At 40.6% G+C, this 22,890-nt stretch overlaps 1 non-coding gene across 1 annotated transcript; it reads right to left on the reverse strand.

Moving 5' to 3' along the window:
• Positions 1 to 208: 208 nt before the first annotated feature.
• Positions 209 to 316, reverse strand: LOC124523253 (U6 spliceosomal RNA). Its single transcript, XR_006964968.1, has one exon. It is a non-coding gene; the product is annotated as a U6 spliceosomal RNA (small nuclear RNA).
• Between the last annotated feature and the right edge of the window lie 22,574 nt (positions 317 to 22,890).

Below are 22,890 nucleotides of genomic sequence, written 5' to 3' on the forward strand. Positions count from 1 at the left end.
TGGTTCTTTGTTCCTTCCTTCTTCTCTCGGTTCCTTCCCTTGTGGTTTGATGGTTTTCTTTAGTGTTATGTATAAGTTCCTTTGTCTTTATTTTTTGTGTCTTCATTATAGATTTTTGGTTTGTGGTTATTATGAGGTTCATATATATTGACCTATACATATGGAAGTCTATTTTAAGCTGACAGTCATTTAAATTCAAATGCATTCTAAAAGTAGGAAGCCCTTCATGAATTTGCATGTGATCCTTGTGCAAGAGTCATGCTAATCTTCTCTGTATCATTCCAATGCCAAAGTGAGAAATTGATCAGTGATTGTCAAAATGACAACCCAGAGTGAAAAGTACATTTTATTATAGGACCCAATGTAAATTTAATTTATATATTTAAATTTAATAATTATAATATGTACATTAAATAACTGAAGTGCAACATTTTATGAAACAGTATTTACCCTTACTACCTGCAATATACTTCTTCTTTTCTCTGTCTTTATTGCTGGTGGTGACTCATTAAATTAATTTCATGACATGCTAAGCGAGTTACAACCCATAGCTTAAAATCTCTGATCTAGATCATTAATTCATTCAACAAATGTTTATGCAACACCAACATGTGCCAGGTTGCCAGGTATTGTTCTAAGTTCAGCAGAGAATTAAATAGACAAAAATTCTTGCCCTTATAGAGCTCATGACCTAGGAGTGGGATTGTATATATATGTAATATGTGACTTGTATAATATATCTCTATAAACTATAAGGTATGCCAGATGGGGTAGCAGATGTTATTGATGCCCCACCCAGAACCTGGAATATCATATCATATCATATCATTATTTTGGTGTGCTTGTTCTTATTCCAGGAGCCAAGATCTGCATGTTTCGCTTTGAGACTTTTTCCAAAGTCACGGAAGGCTTATTTGCGTACCTTGGGTAGAAGCAGAAATTAACACTCCATTCCCAAGAAGCCTACAGCCAATGACTAATGGAATTCAGTATAAAAGTACCCCAGCTTCTTCTCCACTTGAGTGGGGTAACTGGAGCATATCCCAAAAAACCACTTCTACTTGAATTCTTGGCACAAAGTCTACTTCTGGGGTAACTCAAACTGTGAAAGAAGATGATACGTGCTATTATAAGAAATAAATAAGAAAAGAGGTTAGGGGGTGATAGAGGGTAATTTTAAATGGGGTAATCTGGGAAGGCCTCACTGATAAGAAATAAGTGATATTTGAAGAAAAGCCTAAAGGCGGTAAGGGAGAAAGATATGTGGATATGGAAAAGAGAGAATGTTTCAGACAAGGGGGACAGCAAGTGTAAAGGCCCTAAAGCAAGAGTAAGTAGACCAGTGCAATAAGCTAAATGTCTGTATCACCCCAAATACATATGTTGAAGACTTAACTTCCAATGTGATGGTATCTGGAGGTGGGCCTTTGGGAGGTAAGTAGGTTAAAATGAGGTCATCAGAGTGTATTCAATGATGAGATTAGCGCCCTTATAATGAGATGAAGGGAGCCAGCACTCTTTCTGCCATGTAGGGATACAGCAAGAAGGCAGCCATCTATGAACAAGGAGGAGAGCTCTCACCAGAACCCGACCATGTTGATGCCCTGTCTCAGACGTCCAGAACCAGGAGAAATAAATCGCTGTTTAAGCCACCCAGTCTATGACATTCTTTTACAGCTGCCCTAACTGACTAAGACAACCAGAGGAATGACAGCAGGAAAATACAGGAGATTCATGGGAGAGGTCACAGACAGAAGAGGCACCTCTAAGAAGACACTTTTAACTTCACCATTTTGTTTTTTGACCATATATTACCAATTGAGGGTTATAACATCAGGAAACCTGATTCAAAAGTATACCATGTTATTTAAAGTCACGAAAATGTGGTAATAGCAGGAAAAGAAGCTGAAAGAGGTGTCAGGGGTTGTGTGTGAACATTTTAAAACTTCTACCAACACTCATGTATGGTTTGTTTTTTTTTTAAGTAGGCTTTCTAAAAAGAAAAACTAAAGTAAGCTTTTTATATTGACTTGCATGGCTTCCTATTATTAATTACATCTTATTGCCAGGATTCAAGGGTGCCCTGGGAGCTTTCACATTTTCTAATCCTTTTAATTGGCGGCTTATGAGCGATGCAATTGTCCTTTGGCATTAATGTTCTCATCTAAAAAATGGGCCTATCAGCCTTGACTGCCACTGACACCATCATACCTGTTTGGTAAACACTCATCCATTCTCTTAAGGAGGAAGAAGTGTCAAAAGAACAGTGAGAGAATAAAGGAGGTTGAGAAATAATTTTTGGGTTGTTATGAGAAGAAAGAACTACTTTTTTATGCTCACATTTTAGAGAAGGGAATTCCTTCTATGCTAATCCAAACAGAGGACTCATCTTTGCTTAAACTCTTTCGGTGATGGACTCCTCACTGCTTTGCAAAATGATCATTCCAAAATGATCAGGCCCCATTGATTATATTAAAAGTTCTCCATTACTTTGAATTAAATTCCAAAGAACTTTCAAAGCAACTCAGAAGTATCTCTTTCATGTGACAATCCTTTATATGACTGAATAAAACCAACCCACTTGCCTCGTTTTTCCTCCACCAAGCATCATCAGATCTATAGGACATTCCACATATGGTTACAAGCACTTGAACACAACTTAGATGATTGACTTGTCAAAAATTATGCTAATCACAAATGTTACTGCACACCTAATGCTCCTCTAAGTGTTTTTACTTCAATTACCTTCTTTAATACTCAAGCAGTCCTATGAGGTAGGTACAATTACTATTCCTATTTTATAGATGGGGACAATAGGAAACAAAGAAGTTAAATAATTTGCCTAATTACACATAATCAATAAGAAGTGGACCCAGACACTCAAACTTGCTAGTTTGACTCCAGAGCTTATATTATTCACTATCATTCTGTTCTACCACCTGTCAAAAGTTCAGAAATAACAGAAGTAAAACCAATGAACCACTGTTAATTGTGCACATACCAAAAAGAAAATTTGCAAACCAGGAACACTCAAACCAAAACATGGGAGGAGGCTCGAGGGTATATTGTTATAAAGCAGCTTATATCATGAGAAAGCAGTGATTTTATTATTTGCAGTGATTGGTTATAATACTAGAATTTTCTTAAAGAATGAGGAATTGATCAATGGTTATCTCATATCAACCTTGAGAAACAGTTTAAATTTACTTATGATTTTTAGAGACACAAGCAAAGAGTGACCCAGGTCAAATAAAAGCTAAATTCAGTTTTGTTTGTATGACTTAACTGGTTTTGTCTGCTCAAGGAATTTTCAAGGCAAGTATCTATTTGTTTTTTATTTTAACATACCTATCCACTAACAAACCCAGGGTTAGTTAGGAAGAGTCCAGACTAAGACTCAGGCCTTCTGGTTCCCAGTCCAATGCTCTTTTCACCCTGTTACATTACCCTGAGTGTGGATAGAATGCCCTGGGGAGAAAGTAGGGGGGGTTGAGGGAGGGAGAACTGGATATAGAAGTCCCAAACCCCAATCCCCAGAAGAACTGGGGAAATCCTTTGAGTTTTCACTTCTCTTACCGAAAATAACCTTCCCTATTTCTAAATTTAGTCAGAAAAATACACATTGGCAAAGACAAAAAGGTAGCCTTGCTCTAGAAAAGACTTCTAAGATTCTCCCTAATTCCCACACCTTGGGCCTCAGTGAAGATGAAGATCAGGGAAGTTTTCACTTCAAACCAGGAAGGAAACAGTGGCCTCCAGCCACAGATCCTTGTCACCTGAGGCTGTTGAGATGGTGAAAATTCACTGCTGAAAGCTTCCTTTGTGTTTTATTTTCCTTCTTCCCCAAAGAGCGGAGAGGTGGAGTAAGGAGAAAGGGGTGGGCTCAGTTTATAAAGCTGACTCTGAAAGATTTCATCAAGAAAGTGAACGCTTAGGAAGGACACGTGAAGCAAAATCTCAGAGAAAGAAACCAAGGAAGAACACAGAAATAACAATTATCAATAGTATTATCCTATGGCAGCAGCAGGACTATCTATTTAGCATGAAAGTCAGCTCATGTCATGCTACTCAAGGCCTCAGTGGTTTCCCTCTTCCCTCCCAAGAGGAAACTTAACTTCAGAAAGGCACTGCATAGTCCTTGTTCAGAACTCTGCTCAAATTGTGTTTTCGAAGGGGCTCATCTTGACTCTCTGACTAAATTCAAACTCTCCCTATCTCACTTCTGTTTTACCTCTTAGCATATACCACTACTTAACATGTGGTTTATTTGTTTGTTTTTAGTCTTTTCTCCCCCAAGCTCCAGACTATAATGCCAGGGAAAACATCTCAGACTGAGTCTAATTTTTTTCCTGCTATAATCCAGCATATAAAACTGAAACTGGTAATGGTCGATGGATGGATGAATTAATGAATGAATGAAAAAATGAATGAACATGGGCGCCTGGGTGGCTCAGTCAGTTAAGCCTCCAACTTCAGCTCAGGTCATGATCTCAGAGTTGGTGAGTTTGAGCTCCCCCACATCGAGTTCTCTGCTATCAGCACAGATCCCGCCTCAGATTCTCGGTCTCCCTCTCTCTCTGCCCCTCCCCTGCTTACTGGCACTCTTCTCTCTCTCTCTCTGTCAAAAATAAATAACATTAAAAAAAATGAATGAATGAAACTAGGAGTAAAAAAAGAAAGCACATAGGTAAAGATAGTAACAAAAAGATGAATAATCTCAACAGTAAGGAGACCTGAAAATGAGGTTTGTCACCCAAAGATGGACAGGAAGATGGGGCAAGATGAGAGGAACTGATAAATCCTCAGTGGCTAAAAAAAGTAAGAATGTTCATCTTATCTGCAAACCCAACCGAAGGCCTGTATTTTAAGAGCTCTTTCTCTCTAGTCTCACATACACAAAAACGATTCTGATAGCTTTTATTTAGTGAGCCAGACATATGATCTGTATTAGTTCCAGTCTTCACAATGACCCTGAGCAATGAATTATTATCCCTACTTCACAGATGAGGAAAGTAAAGGCAAAAGGCGAAGCAATTTATTCACAATAGCCAAAAGTTGAACACCACCCAAATGGCCATCAACGAATGAACGGATAAATAAAATGTATGTATATCTTTAACATAGAGTATTATTTAGCCACAAAAAAGGAAGGAGCTATTAATACACACTATGACATGGATAAACCTAAAAAAAAAAAAAAGAATGTGCTATGTGAAAGAAGCCAGACACAAAAAGTTACATACTGTATAATTCCATTAATATGAAATAACCAGAATAAGTACATCCATAGAAACAGAAAGCAGATTGGTTGTCAAGGACGGAGGAGAAGGACAAGGAATGACTGCTCAGTGGGGGTATATGGGCTCTTCTTAGGGGGTGATGAAAAGGTTTTGGAATCACCTAGATACAGGTGATGGTTGTACAGCACACAACATTGTGAATAAAATAAATGCCACTGTATTGTACACTAAGATAGTTAATTTTATGTTCACCTCAATAATTAAACTAAATTAAATCAATTAAATTAAATCAAAGGGTTAGCAATTTGCACAGTGTTAAAGTGAGTTCCTCCCTCTTGCACTGTTGGTGGGAATGCAAACTGGTGCAGCCACTCTGGAAAACAGTGTGGAGGTTCCTCAAAAAATTAAAAATAGACCTACCCTGTGACCCAGCAATAGCACTGCTAGGAATTTACCCAAGGGATACAGGAGTACTGATGCATAGGGGCACCTGTACCCCAATGTTTATAGCAGCACTCTCAACAATAGCCAAATTATGGAAAGAGCCGAAATGTCCATCAACTGATGAATGGATAAAGAAATTGTGGTTTATATACACAATGGAGTACTACATGGCAATGAGAAAGAACGAAATATGGCCCTTTGTAGCAACGTGGATGGAACTGGAGAGTGTGATGCTAAGTGAAATAAGCCATACAGAGAAAGACAGATACCATATGTTTTCACTCTTATATGGATCCTGAGAAACTTAACAGAAACCCATGGGGGAGGGGAAGGAAAAAAAAAAAAGAGGTTAGAGTGGAAGAGAGCCAAAGCATAAGAGACTGTTAAAAACTGAGAACAAACTGAGGGTTGATGGGGGGTGGGAGGGAGGGGAGGGTGGGTGATGGGTATTGAGGAGGGCACCTTTTGGGATGAGCACTGGGTGTTGTATGGAAACCAATTTGACAATAAATTTCATAAAAAAAAATAAAGGTGAAATTCTTTCTAAAAAAATAAAAAATAAAAAAATAGAGTTCCTCAAGTTTAAATGAAAGGGCACAAAACAACAATAAGAAAGCATATGGAAGTATAAAACTCACTGGTAAAAGTAAATATAAGGTAAATACACAATCCTGTCATACTGTAACGGTGGCATGTAAATCATTTTTTATTTTAATATAAAAGTTTAGAGGTAGTATCATGAATAACTATAATTATATACCTACAGATATTTGATCATGAAACGCAATATAAAAAGATGTAAATTGTCACATTGATAGCATATGGGGGAGAGATCAAAGTGTAGAATTTTTATACACTATAGAAATAATGTTATTAGCTCAAAATTAACTCATAAGTATAAAATGTCTTATATAAGCTTCATGGTTACCAAAAAGAAAATACCCATAAAAAATAAACAAAGAAAAACAAATTAAAGCATATTACTAAAAAAAAAATCAACACGATACAAAAGGAAGAAAGTGAGAGGAAATGGGGAACAAAAGAACTACAAGACAGACAAAAAACAATTAGCATAATGTCAATAGTAAATCCTTTCATATCAATAATTCCTTCAACATAAATGGATTAAACTCCCCAGTCAAAAGAATGGCTGAATTAATTTTTAAAAAGAACCTACTATATGCTATCTATAATAGACTCATTTTAGATTTAAGGGCGAATAGGCTAAAAGTGAAGAGGTGAAGATATTCCACACAAATGGTAAGAACAAAACAAAACAAAACAAAACAAAACAAAACAAAACCCACAGACATGGCCATACTTACATCAGACAAAACAAACTTTAAGTAAAAAACTGTCACTAAACACAGAGAAGGACATTATGTAATGGCAAAAGGATCAATTCATCAAGAAGATATAACAAAATTATATATGCACTTGACAACAGAGCACCTAAGTATATAAAGCAAACATTGACAGATCTGAAGGGAGAAATAGACAATAACATAATAATAGTAAAAGACATCAATAACCCACTTTCAGTAATGGATAGGATATCCAGGCAGAAGAGCAATAAGGGAACAGAGGATTAGACAACACTACAGACCAAATAAACCTAACAGAAATACACAGAACATTCCACTCAACAGCAGTAAAATACACATTCTCTTCAAGCACACGTGGAACATTTCCCAAGAAAGAGCCCATGTTAGGTCACAAAACTAGTTTTAGTTTCAATGTTAAGAATATTGACATGGCATCAAGTATCTTTTCCAAAACACAACAGAAGGAAACTAGAAATCAATAACAGAAGGAAAACTAGAAAATTCACAAATGAAAGTGGAAATTAAATAACACACTCTTGAACAACCATTGGGCCAAAGAAGACATCAAAACGAAAACCAGAAAATTACTTGAGACAATTGAAAATGAAAGTGCAGCATACAAAAACTTATGGGATGCAGCAGAATAAGAACTAGCAGGGAAGTTTATAGCGACAATCGCCTACATTACAAACAAAGAAAGACTGAAAAACAAAACCCAACCTTAAACCCCAAGGAACTAGAAAAAGAAGAAAAAACAAAGCCCAAAGTTAGCAGAAGGAGTAAATAATAGAAATTAGAGAAGAAATCAATGAAATAGAGAACAGAAGAAAAACAAATAGACAAAATCAACAAAATTCAGTTGCTCTTAAAAAAAATAACAAAACAGATGAAACTTTAGCTAGACTAAGAAAAAAAAGAGAGAGGAGAATCAAATAAATAATATTATAAATGAAAAAGGAAATATTATACCTGACACCAGAGAAGTAAAAAGGATCATAAGAAACTACACAAGAGAACCCTTGTGTGCTACTGGTAGGAAGGTAAAATAGTGTAGTTGCTATGGAAAATAGTATGGAGATTCCTCAAAAAACTGAAAATAGGACTAACATATGATCCAGCAATCCCACTTTGGGTATATGTCCCCAAAATTGGTATCAGGATCTTTTTTTTCCATGTTTATTTATTTATTTTTGAGATAGAGAAAGTGAGAACACAAATGGAGGTGGGGGGCAGAGAAAGAGGGAGACGCAGAATCGAAAGCAGGCTCCAGGCTCCCGAGCTGTCAGCACAGAGCCCAACACGGGGCGTGAATCCATGAACTATGAGATCATGACCTGAGCTGAAGTTGGCCACTTAACCGACTGAGCCACCCAGGAGGCCCGTTATCAGGATCTTAAAGAGATATTTGAACTCTCGTGTTCACTGCAGCATTAGTCACAGTAGCCAAGATATGGAAACAACCTAAGTATCCAAGGACGGATAAATGGACAAAGAAAACATGGTATGTACATACAGTGGGATGTTATTCAGCCTGTAAAAATGAAAATCCTGTTATATGAGAGAACATGGCTGAACCTGGAGGCTGTGATGCTAAGTGACATAAACCAGTCACTTATAATAGGTATCTAAAATAGTCAAACTCAGACGCCTGGGTCAGTCTTGAGCATCTGACTCTTGATTTCAGCTCAGGTCACGATCCCAGGGTTGTGGGATCAAGCCCTGTGTCAGGCTCCGTGCTAAGTGTGGAATCCGCTTGTGATTCTCTCTCTCTCTCTCTCTCTCTCTCTCTGCCCCTCTCCCCTGCTCGAATGCATTCTCTCTCTCTCACTCTCTCTCTCTAATTAATTAAAAATAAATAAATAGTCAAATTCATAGAAGCAGATAGTAAAATGGTAGTTTCCAGGGGCTGGATGGAGGAGACAATGGGAAGTCATTCTTCAACGGGTATAAAGTTTCAGTTATGCAACAGGAATAAGTTCTAGGAGATCTGCTGTACAACATTGGGTCTAGAGCTAACAATATTGTATAGTACACTTAAAATTTTGTTAGGAGGGTAGATGTCATGTTAAGTGTTCTTACTACAGTTAATAAAATGAAATAAAATAAAATAAAATAAAATAAAATAAAATAAAATAAAATAAAATAAAATAAAAAACAAATATTTGCCATATATCAGAACCATATATCAGAAACTTAATTGGGAACTTACCTAACAGTGTGTTCCCCCCATCCCTCCCCCAAAACACATACAAGATAGAAAAGAAGAAAGCACATAGGTCAAAGTCATTTTACCTTTGTATACAAATTGGGCATTTCAGGAGGAATACTTGTTTTACTCTCACTTGGGCTTTATCAAGTCGAACACTGAAGCAGCAGATCTTGTCAAAATACAAAGACAGACTTGGAAGGTAATAAGCTCTAACAAGCTCCCAGGTAATGCCAATGCAGCTGGTCTAAGGACCACACTTTGAGTAGCTAGATGCACATACACTGGCCTAAAGAAACCCACGTGGCTAGTGCAGACTGACGACCACTGTATCTTATTCAGTGTGCTCAGTTTCCCTCTTCGAGTTTAGGACACATGGATCCTTATCAGTCAACAGCCCAGCTCTCTTCCTACTGCATGTCCACATGGAGAAAAATATTCCCATTTCCCATGTTCATACAGGCTCACTGTACTTAACCTAACAGTTTGTTCACTAATGAGGGTTTCCTTGGAAGTAAGGAAACATTGTCTAATAATAGTAATGCTTTATATTTACACATGGTTTATAATTTACCAAGTGCACTCACACGTTAGGTCATATCAGCCTCACAATGATCCTTGGAGATAGAGCAGAAGTGTGTATTATAAACCCATTTGATAGAGGCTGGCAGAGTGCCTTCAGAGTTGGAGCCATCAGGGAAAGCTTTTAGAAGAAGCTGATTTTGAATATGAAGATCAGGAATGTCTAAAATTTGGAGTAGGTGAAGACTGGGAGAAATAAAATTCCAAGAAGGAAAGATGGGATTCAAACACTATAAATATTTATTGAGCTACTACTCCAAAACCAATAAGATCAGCAGGAGCAAAGATATTTTAGTTTTATTCTGTGGGAAGTAGGCACCATTAAGAACTTTAATTCAGGGAGTGATATAATCAGATTCATCATGGAAGCATTTGAATTTCACACATGCAAGGCTGGTGAGAGTGAGACCATCCAGCCCAGCGGGGGGCTACTGAAGGGGGAGAAGTAAAAAATGATGAAGGCATGAATTGAAGCATTAACAGTGAAACGGGATAAAGAAGATGTTTGTGGGGCGCCTGGGTGGCTCAGTGGGTTAAGCATCCGACTTCGGTTCAGGTCATGATCTCACAGTTCATGAGGCTGAGCCCCGCATTGGGCTCAGCACCTGGAGCCTGCTTTGGATTTTGTGTCTCCCTCTCTCTCTGCTCCTCCCCCACTCTTGCTCTCTCTCTCTCTCTCTCTCTCTCTCTCTCAAAAATGAATAAACATTTTAAAAAATTAAAAAAAATATTTGTGCCTGATTGGATATAGAATGTGAGACAAAGGGAACATTAACAGTTGAAGTCATCAGAAAAGATAAGGGTTTATATCTTAAGGACCATAAAAATGTACATGACCTTTGACTTAATTATGTCTCACTTAGGCTAAGAAATAAGAAAATAAATCCCTCAAAGGCAAATTTTTTTCCACAAATATGTTCATTATAGTATTATTTATAACAGTAAAAATTTGGCGGTGCCTGGGTGGCTCAGTTAGTTAAGTGTTCGACTTCAGTTCTGGTCGTGATCATGAATTCCAGCCCCTTCACTGGGCCCTTCACTGTCACTGCTTGGCATTCTCTCTCTCTCTCTCTGCCCCTCCCCTCCCAAAACAAATAAATAAACTTAAAAAGAACTGGGGAACAACTTAAATGTTCATAATATGGTATGATTAAGTAATTATTATTATTGTGCAATAAGAGTAAAATTACATTATAAGATTAAAGAAAAAATTGAGGAAATTTAAAAGACCTAAATAAACAGAGACATAGTTTCTGGGTGGAAGAACTAATGTTTCAAGGATATAAACCTTTTTCAAATTAATAAATAAGTGAATTATAATGCCCAGGAAATTTTTTCTAATTTGAACAAATTGATTCTAAAATTTTATGAAAAAAATATACGACATTTATCAAGAAAATTTTAAAAGACTTTGATAAAGTATTTGCATTAATTGGCATTACAATATGCTATTTTTACAATACAGTTATCAAAATTGTGCATTATTGGCTTGCAAATAGGCATGTCAAACAAAACAGAATAGTGCCCAGAATAAATATGAATACATATGTAAATGTAATGTGTGATATTTATACTAGAAATCAGTGAAGAAATCATGGATTTTTCAATAAAGGGGAATGGGATAATTCACTATGCATTCAGAAGAAAATTAATCTAACATTTATAAATAAAAATATGTAATTATAGTTAAATTATATATGATTTGCATATTATATTTAATATATTGATATATTAATATATTAATATCTTACCTAATTATGTTATAATGTAAGTATATTATAATTGAATATTAATTATATATTACACTTAGCAAATAGCAATATTTATATTTATAATATTTACAAATATAAGATATAATAAATTTAATATCTATAATATTTAAAAACAATTCCCAAGATAAAGATCTATTTTTTTTAAACTAACAGTATGAGAAGCAAAAAAGCAAAACCGAAAACCTAGAGCCTTAATAGAATATAACTGACGGATTTGACTAGTTGAAACTCTAACCTTACATGCAGTGAAATTGTCCATAAACAAAACTAAGGGAAACAGGACAGGCACAGAGAAATGTTTACAGTATATTTCACAAGGTGTTAACATGTATAATAGTAACAGAGACCTCAAAGATTAATTTTTAAAAATACAAACATACCAGAAGAAACATAGGCATATGATTGAACAGCCACAGCATGAAGAGAAATAATTCAAATAATAATGAACACATGGACTCAACCTCCCAAGAAGTCAAGAGACTGTGAACAAGAACAATAAGACACCATGTCTGCTTACCAGACTGGCAAAAATTAGATTGACAAAAGTTCAATGGTGGCAAGAATGTGAGAAAACATCCTTGGTAGGAGTGTATGTTAGTGGGGGCGTGTATTGTTAAATACTTGGGGAATAATTACCTACCCTATGACTCAGTAATCTCACTTCTAGGACTTTTTTCCATAACATTTTTGGAGAGCAACTTGGCAGTGATCTATCAAAAGTGTAGTTCCCATTCCCTTTGACCCAACAATGCCACTTCTAAATATTTATCCTAAGGTACATGCAAAGATAATCATGGCAGGAATTCTGACGATGAAATGTTGAATTTACCAAAGGTCTAACAATGGAAGAATAGTAGAATAAATTATAGTCCAGACAGCCATTAAAAAAAAAAAATGAGTTACCTTGGGGCGCCTGGGTGGCTCAGTCAGTTGAGCGTCTGACTCTTGATTTTGGCTCAACTCATGGTCCCAAGGTCAGATGATTGAGCTCTGTGTTAGGCTTTGCACTGAGTGTGGAGACTGCTTGGGATTCTCTCTCTTCTTCTGCCCCCTCCCCTGCTCATGTTCTCTCTCTCTCTAAAATAAAAAAATAATATAAAAAAAAAGAATGAGTTAAATCTGTAGCTAGTAACCTAAAATAAATAATTGCACTAAGCTTAAAGACAAGTCACAGGAACTATTATATTTTTAGTTTTAAAAATATTTGCATGTGCATATAGAGACATGAATATATACACATAGGAAAAGGATATATATGCCCCAATCTGTTAATGGTGGTCACCTCCAAAGATGAGATCAGATGAAAGAGGTCCTAGGAGGGTGTGTGATTTGGGAAGGTTGTATTTGACTTTACAAATACATAGAGTTTTTAAAAAATTGTAAGTGTTTATTTATTTTTGAAAGAGAGAGAGAGAAAGTATGAGCAGGGGAGGGGCAGACAGAGAGGGAGACACAGAATCTGAAGCAGGCTCCAGGCTCCGAGCTGTCAGCACAGAGCCTGACTTAGGGCTCGAACTCCCAAATCCCGAGATCATGACCTGAGCCGAAGTGGAATGCTTAACCGACTGAGCCATCCAGGCGCCCTTAGATACAGATTTTTAAAAAAAATTTTTTTGATGTTTATTTATTTTTGACAGAGAGAGAGACAGAGCATGAGTGGGGGGAGGGGCAGAGAGAGAGGGAGAATCTGCTTCAGAATCTGAAGCAGGCTCCAGGCTCCGAGCTGTCAGCACAGAGCTTGACACAGGGCTTGAACTCCCAAATCCTGAGATCATGACCTGAGCCGAAGTTGGACGCTCAACCGACTGAGCCACCCAGCACCCTGATACAGATTTTTTTTAACAGTGCTATGATGTGAGTGATTTTTTTACTCTTTTGGTATTTTTAGCATTTTTCTTTTTTTTTCCCTCTTCTTTCTTCTTCTTCTTCTTCCTCTTCTTCTTCTTCCTCCCCCTCCTCCCCCTCCTCCTTTTCTTCTTCCTTTTTTTTTTCCTTTTGAGAATGGAATATAGCCCTGGAAGAAGAAAGATGAAGAACCAAAGGCAAAACCCTTCCCATCCAGGAAGGAGGAGAAAGAAGAGAGGCGTGGCAAAAAGCAACACAATGAAGTCAGGGACAGAAAGGGTCTGGGGGGAGGGCAGGGGGCGAGAACCAAGGAACCACAGCTTCTAGTGGAGAAAGGGAGGGATGCAGAAGGGTGAAGGCAGGTCAGGGACCAGCAGATAAAGAGAAGCATGGTGGGAGCCTGGATACAAACGGGGATTAGGCAGCCGTTTTTTACCCTGCCTGTGCATCTCTGGAAAAACAGAGAAATCAGGACCTAAACCTCTTGAAGTAGAAGCTCCTCAAGTGACACCAGACACAGTAGCTTTGAAACACTCATACGATTGCGGTGTGCAGCCAAGGTTGGGAACCACGACTGAAGGCATAGAAAGCATGAGTCAGGGAAGCTGAGGAGTGTAGTTCGTTCTTTCATAACGTCGGACAGATGCAGAAAGGAGTGACTTATAAATAAAAGTTATTAGAACTTGGTAAAGTACCAAAAGGGTTGCCAGCGTCAAGGGAGACCTGAGGATATTATGGGCTAGGATGAAGAAGCCTATGGAGCAGAAAAGATTAAATATTTGAGGAAGGTAGAAAAAAGGGGAAATGGAAAAAAAAAAGAGTTTAATGATTCTAGACTTTGTTATTTGTTAGGCATTTTACATATGCTATCACCATTATTATTCCTTTTACTGGTGATTAATAACCACTATTATTATTATTTTTGAGGCATATATTACTGCATCCTATTTACGGGGAGGCAACCAAAGCTTAGGAAAGCCAAATCAATAGCAAGGACTCAAACCCACGCCAAAGGTATTCAGCAAAGGAGCAAGGTCTTGGAGGCAGTGGGCAGGGATGGGCTCCAGGACTCAGCCAGAAGAGTGGCTTGAGGGAAAGGAGGAACACATCCACTGAGACAGAGATGAGACAGAGATGAGCTAGAAGGGAGCAGGCCAAAAGGGACCAGAGCACGTTAGCGTGGAGAGGAGGACGCAGTGGTGGTAAAACAATTGTGGTGCAGAAAGTAAAGAGATTGTGGCTCGCAGCTAACTTCCTTCAACATCTGAGTAAAGCTGAGGCGAGGCAACTCACTGACGGTGAATGCCAGTGGTTACGGACATTGTGTGCTGCACAACCGAGCAGAAAGCCAGTCTTGCCCTTCTCTCCCAGTGGGCTGTGCATTAGTCACTCAACAACCAATCTGTCACCTGCTGGAAGCCGTGAGCATGGGTGAGCTGAGCTGCCTGTCCCTGACTGGAAACCATAAGGAGGAAAAGCAAGGTCCCTTACCTTCTGAGAATTTACAGTCTGGAGTTACCCAGAGCGTTATTCTTTCACCAGCTATTAAAATGGTCTGACTAGAACAGCTCTAAGAAAACTAAGTGATCCTTTGCCTTGCAAAGGTTCTATAGAAATATTTTGTCATTGAAGATCCTATGTCACCCAGTGGTTTTAGAAATAAATAGGAGTTGCCTACTTTTATGGCCACCATGAGCGAACGTAAATGTACCTGGACGATCACAGAAAGCATGTGAAGGCTGTGCCTGAAAGGTGCATCTCCCCCTAGACTCCCACCAAAGACCAGATGGAGTCTGTGGCCATGTTATTGGAACAGGAAGCACCAGGTGATTGTACCTATGCAGGTGCACCTGGACTTCCAGTCCAAAAGAATCACCAAAGCATGCTGGGGTCTTCAACATCTTCCTGAGACCTGGCAAGTGGCTGAAGAATATCATTTGCCAGTTATTCCAGAGTGGCAGTAAAAGTGGCACCGAAGGGGGAAAGCCCAGTGTTCCAATTAACTTTTATTTTTGAAACTCAATAGCCTTTGTTTAAAATATCTCTCTGGTACCCCTCTGGGTTATGAAACAATCAGCTGCAGGATTAATCAATGGCACCAAACAGACATTAGCAACTCACTAATTGAGACATAACTATTTGATTCAGGCAGTTACTATTTATTTCGGCACTTTTTTTGCAAGAGAAAAGGTGGCCGTCGTGCGTGGTTTTGTTATTAGCAAATAAAAAGACCCTGTTAGAAAAAAATAAATCCTACATTTGTGGAAAACGACGAATGAGTGGCCCCACCACCTTTTCTGCGTTATACTCAGGTGGCGGAAAATAAACACAGCACCCTGGAAGTTTCGGCTTCGGGGTATCAAAAAAGAAAGCAAAACCCTGCCTTAAGATCACTGTTTATTTTCTTTTGTCCCTTTCACTCTGACCCCTCCTTCTTCTCACGGAAGGGGAGATTCAGCTCCCTGGAGCCCCCCCCCTCGAATATTGTCAAGCTGCTGTTCCTCAGAAATAAAGACATTTGACACGGAGACACTCCACATCTTGGCTGCCAGGAGAAATACCATCTTCGAGGTCATTCCATGTATTGAGACATTTGTTATTATTGTTTTGTCAGTGTATTTTCTGGTGCAGTCCCAGCGGAAGATGTGGGGCCCATATCACGCAAGACTAACGTGGGATCATCGGTTATTTCTTCTCCGCGTCTTTGCTGTATTCCGGAGCCCCAACCCACCTCCCTCACCTTGTAAAACTGGCAGGCTCCGGACATTTTGCATGCTGAAGAAAATCACTGTTTTGCCTCCAGCAAGGAACAAGAATGTTGCAACACTGACTCCTCCTCTCATGAAGAAAGAGTGAACAAGTGCACCGAGTTGAGCTTCTCACAGAGCCACCGGGCTGGGGACGGAGGCGCCCAGGTTGGGCTCCTGAGACTCCAGTCTTCTGGACTTCCCCCCACCCCCGCTCCCGCCTCCGCCCCCTTCCCGTCTCACTCCCTCCTCACCCTCTATCTGGATTCTACCGGCTGTTCGTGAAACAGCTTTGCACCCATTGGATCTCCACGTCCTTTTGCAGGAAGTGCTCACGGACTGTTACGGCAGACTTTGCTCCCAGGCAAAAGTGAGTAGACTGCGGCACACGCGGGGGCTGCGGGTTCGAGGCCGGCGAGTTGGAAGGGTAGCGCGCGCGCGGCGCTCGGACTGCGGGTTCGAGCCCCGCGTGCGGCACGGACTGCTGCTCGGAAAGCGCCAGAACCCAGCCGGAGGCGGCAGAGTTGCTGCCCAGCAGCGGCCGCAGGTGCGAAAGCCGGGGCTCTGAGCGTAGTCAGCATTGCTGGCCCCCTCGGAGAAGAACTAAAAGTGCACCCTCACCTTACAACTGCACACATTCGGCTTCTTTGTAAGGCATCTTCGGATGCGCCCTGGAGAGTGAGTTTCGGCGTGAGCGTGACTCCGGGATTCTCACAATGTAAATTATTTACGTCAAACTGAAAAGAAAAAATAGCGGGAAGGGGCTCGGGCAGGAGAGGTGATGCCCGCGGGCTGGCGGGGCCCCGGGGCGGCGGCGCAGCCTCCCGGGCAGCGGGCCGGGAAAGTTCGGCGCGGCGCGCGCCGGACCGAGAGGCGGGGCTCGCCGGCGAAGGCAGTGGGCGCCGAGGCAGGTGGGAGGCCTTCCAGCCGGGGAGGCGGCCGCGAGCCGGGCCCGCGGGCGGGCGCGCTCAGGTAACTGGGGATCCGGGCGCGGTGCTGGGGAGCCGGCCAGCGGGGCGGGAGTGCCGGCTCTTGGAGCAGGAAAACATCCTCGTAGTGACCTCTAACTGCATCCTGGGGAAGCCGCCCACGGTGCCCTAATGACTAGCCATTTAGGGTTTTATATGATTGGGCTTGAAAACGGTGCAAATAGTATTCTTAATCTGGAGCGATACGTTTGTTTTTATTCATCAAGTTCACTGGCAAAGATTGCCCCCAGTGTCATGCTCCGTGGTCAGTGGAGTGCGCCTCTGGCTGTGAAAACTTGGGCAAGGCACTAGTCCTCTCTGGGCCTCTGTTTTCTTTGCAACATTTAGGGAAATTAATCATTCCATATACATATCCCATTAAACGTTATATGTGTGTATACATGACGTATTTTATATATAATCATATAGAATATGCTAATATATATGATATAATATACAATATAATATGCTAATATTCTATATTCTATATGATATAGAATATTAGCATATTCTATATGATTATATATATTACATATTTTAATATATTGTAACATATACAATTATATATCCTATAATATTTTATATATATAAATGGGGTAAATGTATTGAATAGTGTAAGGAAGAAGCAGATGAAATTTTTAATTTTAGTGATTCTTAAAAATTGGGAATCATGGGTCCTTTGGAGAATTATCTATGAGTTCTCCCCCAAGGGAAAAAATGTTCTTATGTACTGTACATAAAGTTTTGCAAGCAATCCCTCAAGGTTTGTAACTCTCCTTGAAGACCCTGCCTGAACCCCAGGCAAACATTCCTTTCCTTCCTTTTGAGGACATTTTGTATCAAGACCACCCAGCTAAACCCCTGCTGGCAGCTGGGCTGGCTACGGAAGTAACAGCCTTCCTCTGGAGTCTGGAGTCAGCCTTGCTGCTGAAGGAGAAAGCGCTTCTGTCATAAGTAAGCTCCTGGGACACTGTGTCCCAAAGGCTTCACCAACCTCTGCTTCCTGGGGAGCCCTCCTCACAAACTCTTTTAATGACTTTCCTAGGGTGATGGTCCTCAGCCCTAGAGATTTCAGTCCTACAAACAGCACTTGAGAGCCACCTGTAAAAGGTCACCATCTGTCTCAAAGATAGCTCTTCAGGTCACTAGCTGGATGCCAGAAAGTGGAGCCAAAGCTTTGTTTTGAAGGAAACAAAGTGCTGTTTTCTCTCCAGTGCGTGGTAGGAGTAGTGACAGTGTTCTTTTGGACCTGTGGACCTTCTTTTAAAGTACTGAGGACTCCTGTCTCGTGGGACCTGGGTCTTCCATTGGCAATGCCAGCAAGGTACAGCAGAGGACACGTGGAGCTTTGGAACCCCACAGACTGGGCTTCACATCTGGGCTCCCACACTCCGACAAGTTACTGAACTACTCTAAGCCTCACTTTTCCTGTTTGTGAAATGGGGAGCAATACTGCCTTTCTTGCACGGTTGTTAGGAAAATGGAAACTGAAAAATGGAAATGCCTGGTTCATAGTCAGTAATAAGCTGCTGTTAGGAATATTAATGTGAGGTTATAAGTAAGTGTTAAATAGTTCCATGCTTTTTTATTTTTTTTATTTTATTTTTTTTAATTTTTTTTTCAACGTTTATTTATTTTTGGGACAGAGAGAGACAGAGCATGAACGGGTGAGGGGCAGAGAGAGAGGGAGACACAGAATCGGAAACAGGCTCCAGGCTCTGAGCCATCAGCCCAGAGCCCGACGCGGGGCTCGAACTCCCGGACCGCGAGATCGTGACCTGGCTGAAGTCGGACGCTTAACCGACTGCGCCACCCAGGCGCCCCTCCATGCTTTTTTAGAACAGCTTACTTTCTCTCCTACGGGGCTTATGTCAGCAAAAGAATGAGTAAAGTCACTTCTGGTCTAATTATTCTCAGGGATGAGTGGTGAGTCTAGAATACAGAGTTCGCTTTCCTGCTTCATCTTCGTCAAGCAGAGCACTCTGTGTTGCCCGCAAATAACATGTGTCCAGACTGGCACGGATTCTCGACCCTTCCTCTCAGTTCTCTTTTGGCCCATAATCTTGAACGTGAAATGTCTAGCTCTCTGCTCTTAGTGACAAACACCTCAGCGTGGAGACTCGAGCGGCTTCATGGTTGCATCCATCTCCAGATACGCGAGAAACCGTCTCTGTAAAGAGAAATGTCTCCACTGTCATCGTTCACAGTGTGGCTCAGATAGCCAACTCAACTTATTCTCTCTGGTGTCTCTCCGTATCTCTCTTTTCCTCTCTCTCTTAGTTACAGTTACCCCTCAGTTATAAGAAGCTGGATGACGTAGAAATGTGGGAAAGAAATGCCAGAATTTTAAAGGGCAGTTGGATCCCCTCCAAGTAGCCCTTCCAAAGATCCATCAGTATATTGTGGCAAGGCAGTCTTGCATGCAAAGGTGACAGTATTGATATCTGCTGTCCCTTGAGCCATTAAGATGAACGAAGCGCTTTTCTACATCACCTCAGTTAATTCTCACAGCAACACTGCAAGGTATGCGTTATCATCTAAATCTTTACAAATACATCGAGGTTTGTAAAAATTTACATTACTTGCCCGATCTGCAGAGCTGGTAAAAGGCAGAGCTGGGATCCAAGCCTGGGATCCCTGGACTTGGATCCCAGTTCTGCCTGACTTTGGCACTCACTCTTTTCATACTAGGTTAGTGCTGCCACGCTTCCTGGCAACAGAAAGTTGCATCATGCCAACTGGGTCCCAACCCAGTTCTTTAGAACATTTAGGGCAGGAATAACCAAATCTTCTAGGTGATTGAAGTGGTGTGAACATATACTTTGCATGAGATACATATTAACAGGCAGCAACAATGAAATCGCCTGTGAAGAATAATTTTCCCAGCCGTTTCCAGATCCAGCTGTGACACTCCAGTTAGGCAATACTAAACCTCAGCAGGCGAGGCTGGCTCTGGGCCACCAACTTCCTGAGGGACTCTTTTAGCTTAAAAAGAGCCCTGGAATCTCCATTCTCTGCTACTTTAAAAAGGAACCTGGTCACCCTTTACGGTAACCTCCCTGTATTAAGCATTTATTCATTGAACAAATAACTTGCTGAGCTCTGAAAAAGACAGACAAGGTCCTGGCACTTGTGGAGCTTCTGTGCTAGAGAGAGTGACAGATAAGAGGCAGGTGAGCAAATACATAAATAAGATAATTTCAGATATTAAGAAATGCTACGAAGAAGGTAAGGAGAGGCGGGGGCTAACAGGGCTTGGAGGCAACTTGAAATAGGGCAGCCAAGGAGATTTCCACAAAAAGGTCGTTCTTGAACTTGAACTTGTATAATAAGAGGGAGCCAGTCTGATGAAAGTCTGGGGAAAGGACTGCCTTAGCAGAAGAACCTCCAGGGAAAGATCTGGAAGTGGAATAAATGAAGCAGTACAGGGGTGCCTGGGTGGTTGGGTCGATTAAGTGTCTGACTCTTGGGTTTGGCTCAGGTCATTATCTCTCGGTTTGTGGGAGCCCCGTGTTCAGCTCCGTGCTGACAGTGCAGAGCCTGCTTGAGTGTCTCTCTCTGTCCCTCCCTTGCTCGTGCTCTCTCTCTCTCTCTCTCAAAATAAATAAACATTAAAAAAATTAAGCAGTAGAGCCTCAAATATGAGATGTCCCCTTAGAAATCAATATGGATTTTATACAGGGGAAATTACTGATTGCTTATTACATTCTTCTAGGCTGTGCTGTGGACTTAATGCGTATGTTATTTAACCTTCCCAACAGTCTGGCAAGTTAGTTATTGTTGCCTTGCTTTGATAGTGGAAGAAACCAAGATCCATAGAAGGCAGGCAGCTGGCGCAAAGTTACAAAGGTGATATTTTAAATCCCACGGTCTGTTTTGCTAGCACAGCGTGTGGCTTTTGAGATCATCTCTTCCAGAAGATAGCAAGGAGCTAACAGAAGGAAAGTATCAAAAGTATATTGGGCGGCTAAACGAGGATAGTGATTTCTGTCTGATGCCCTAAATTACAGTTGGTGTGTCTAAACTTGCACACCAGTGCAATCGTGTAATAACAGCAGCACTAGCCACATGTGATGATAAGGTACTGAAAATGTGATTAGTCCAAACTGAGATGGCTGTAAGTGTAAAACACACCCTAGATTTCTTTAAGTTTATTTTTATTTCTTTCGCGCGCGAGAGAGAGAAAGCGAGCAGGGGAGGGGCAGAGAGAGAGGGAGACAGAAGCCCAAGCAGGCTCTGTGCTATCAGTGCAGAGCCTGATGCAGGGCTTGAATTCACAAACCATGAGATCATGACCTGAACTGAAATCGAGAGTCAGGGTTTAACTGACTGAGCCATCTGGGAGCCCCTACACCCTAGATTTCAAAGACCTAATACAAAAAAAAAACCTTATTGATTTTTATATTGATTATATGTTAGAATGGTAAGATTTTGGATGCATTGGTTTAGATGAACTATATTACTAAAATTAATTTCATCTGTTTCCTTCCAATTTTTTTTTATATTTTCATTTAATAGTACTGGTATAGACTAATAAGTTGACAAATACACGATAGGAAACTTTTCTCCCTTCTTCCTAACGTAATTTTTTCTCTAGTCTTGACCCAGACTTCTTCTGTCTTTCCCATCAGGTAAATCTCAAGAAGCTTTCAAATATCCTATGACCAAAGGGTCGTTTTGAATATAGCTTTAGATTTACCTTAAAATCACTTCCAAAGACAATGTCTTTGTCATTCTGGAACCTGGTAAAATCAGATTAGGAGACAGCCAGCCTTCATGTTTGTGTCCAAAGACCATCAAATAAGTCATGTCACTGGGGTAGTGAGTATCTCTCCCTCTCTGTCCTTTTGCTTTTTTTTTTTTTTTAATTTTTTTTTCAACATTTATTTATTTTTTTTTGGGACAGAGAGAGACAGAGCATGAACGGGGGAGGGGCAGAGAGAGAGGGAGACACAGAATCGGAAACAGTCTCCAGGCTCTGAGCCATCAGCCCAGAGCCCGATGCGGGGCTCGAACTCACGGACCGCGAGATCGTGACCTGGCTGAAGTCGGACGCTTAACTGACTGCGCCACCCAGGCACCCCTGTCCTTTTGCTTTAAAACAGCCTGAACAATACACAGTCCCAGTTTCCAGAAGGACTTCCCCAAAAATATCACAGGCCATTTTGGTTTCTTTTGTCCATTAGCTAAAATGACCCTTGAATATCATATCAGCAAAGTAGAGATATGATTTGTTCCTGCCCTTCCATGTATTCCAGAGGGAAAGCAGTCAGATTGTGAAGTTGTTAGAGGAAGCCTCTGGCCTGGGATGTCAGAGGCCTGGATCCTATTTTTGTCTACTGGTTTGTGCGATGCCCTCACCCTGCTTCCCCCAGCAATCCTGTAGGAAGTCCAGAGTTCATGAGATAATGTCACATAAAGTGCTCACGAAGAAACAAATGGACCATGGTTATCACTGAGGACCTGAGGACTGTAGACATTCATCTGTGGGGAAGAATTTGCTTTCCGTAGATTGAGCAAAGCACTATATGGAATGTTCTTTCAGATATATGGTTAACATCTGTTCATTTTCACTTAAAACCTAAATCTGAGGGGGAAATGACAGAAGCTGAGCATACTCGGATTTTAGTGTATCTACATCAACAGTGACACATATTTTTCAGCATCTTCTAAGCCAGGAAGCCTGTATCAGACTCCATAGGGAAAATAACAGAACAAAACAGGTCTTTGCTCTGGGGGAACACGTTAACTTGTTGAGAAG

This window comes from Lynx rufus, unplaced genomic scaffold, assembly GCF_022079265.1.
Source record: "Lynx rufus isolate CCGP_SWC_20201006 ecotype Redwood Valley unplaced genomic scaffold, mLynRuf1.p SCAF_1, whole genome shotgun sequence".
Taxonomy (NCBI): domain Eukaryota; kingdom Metazoa; phylum Chordata; class Mammalia; order Carnivora; family Felidae; genus Lynx; species Lynx rufus.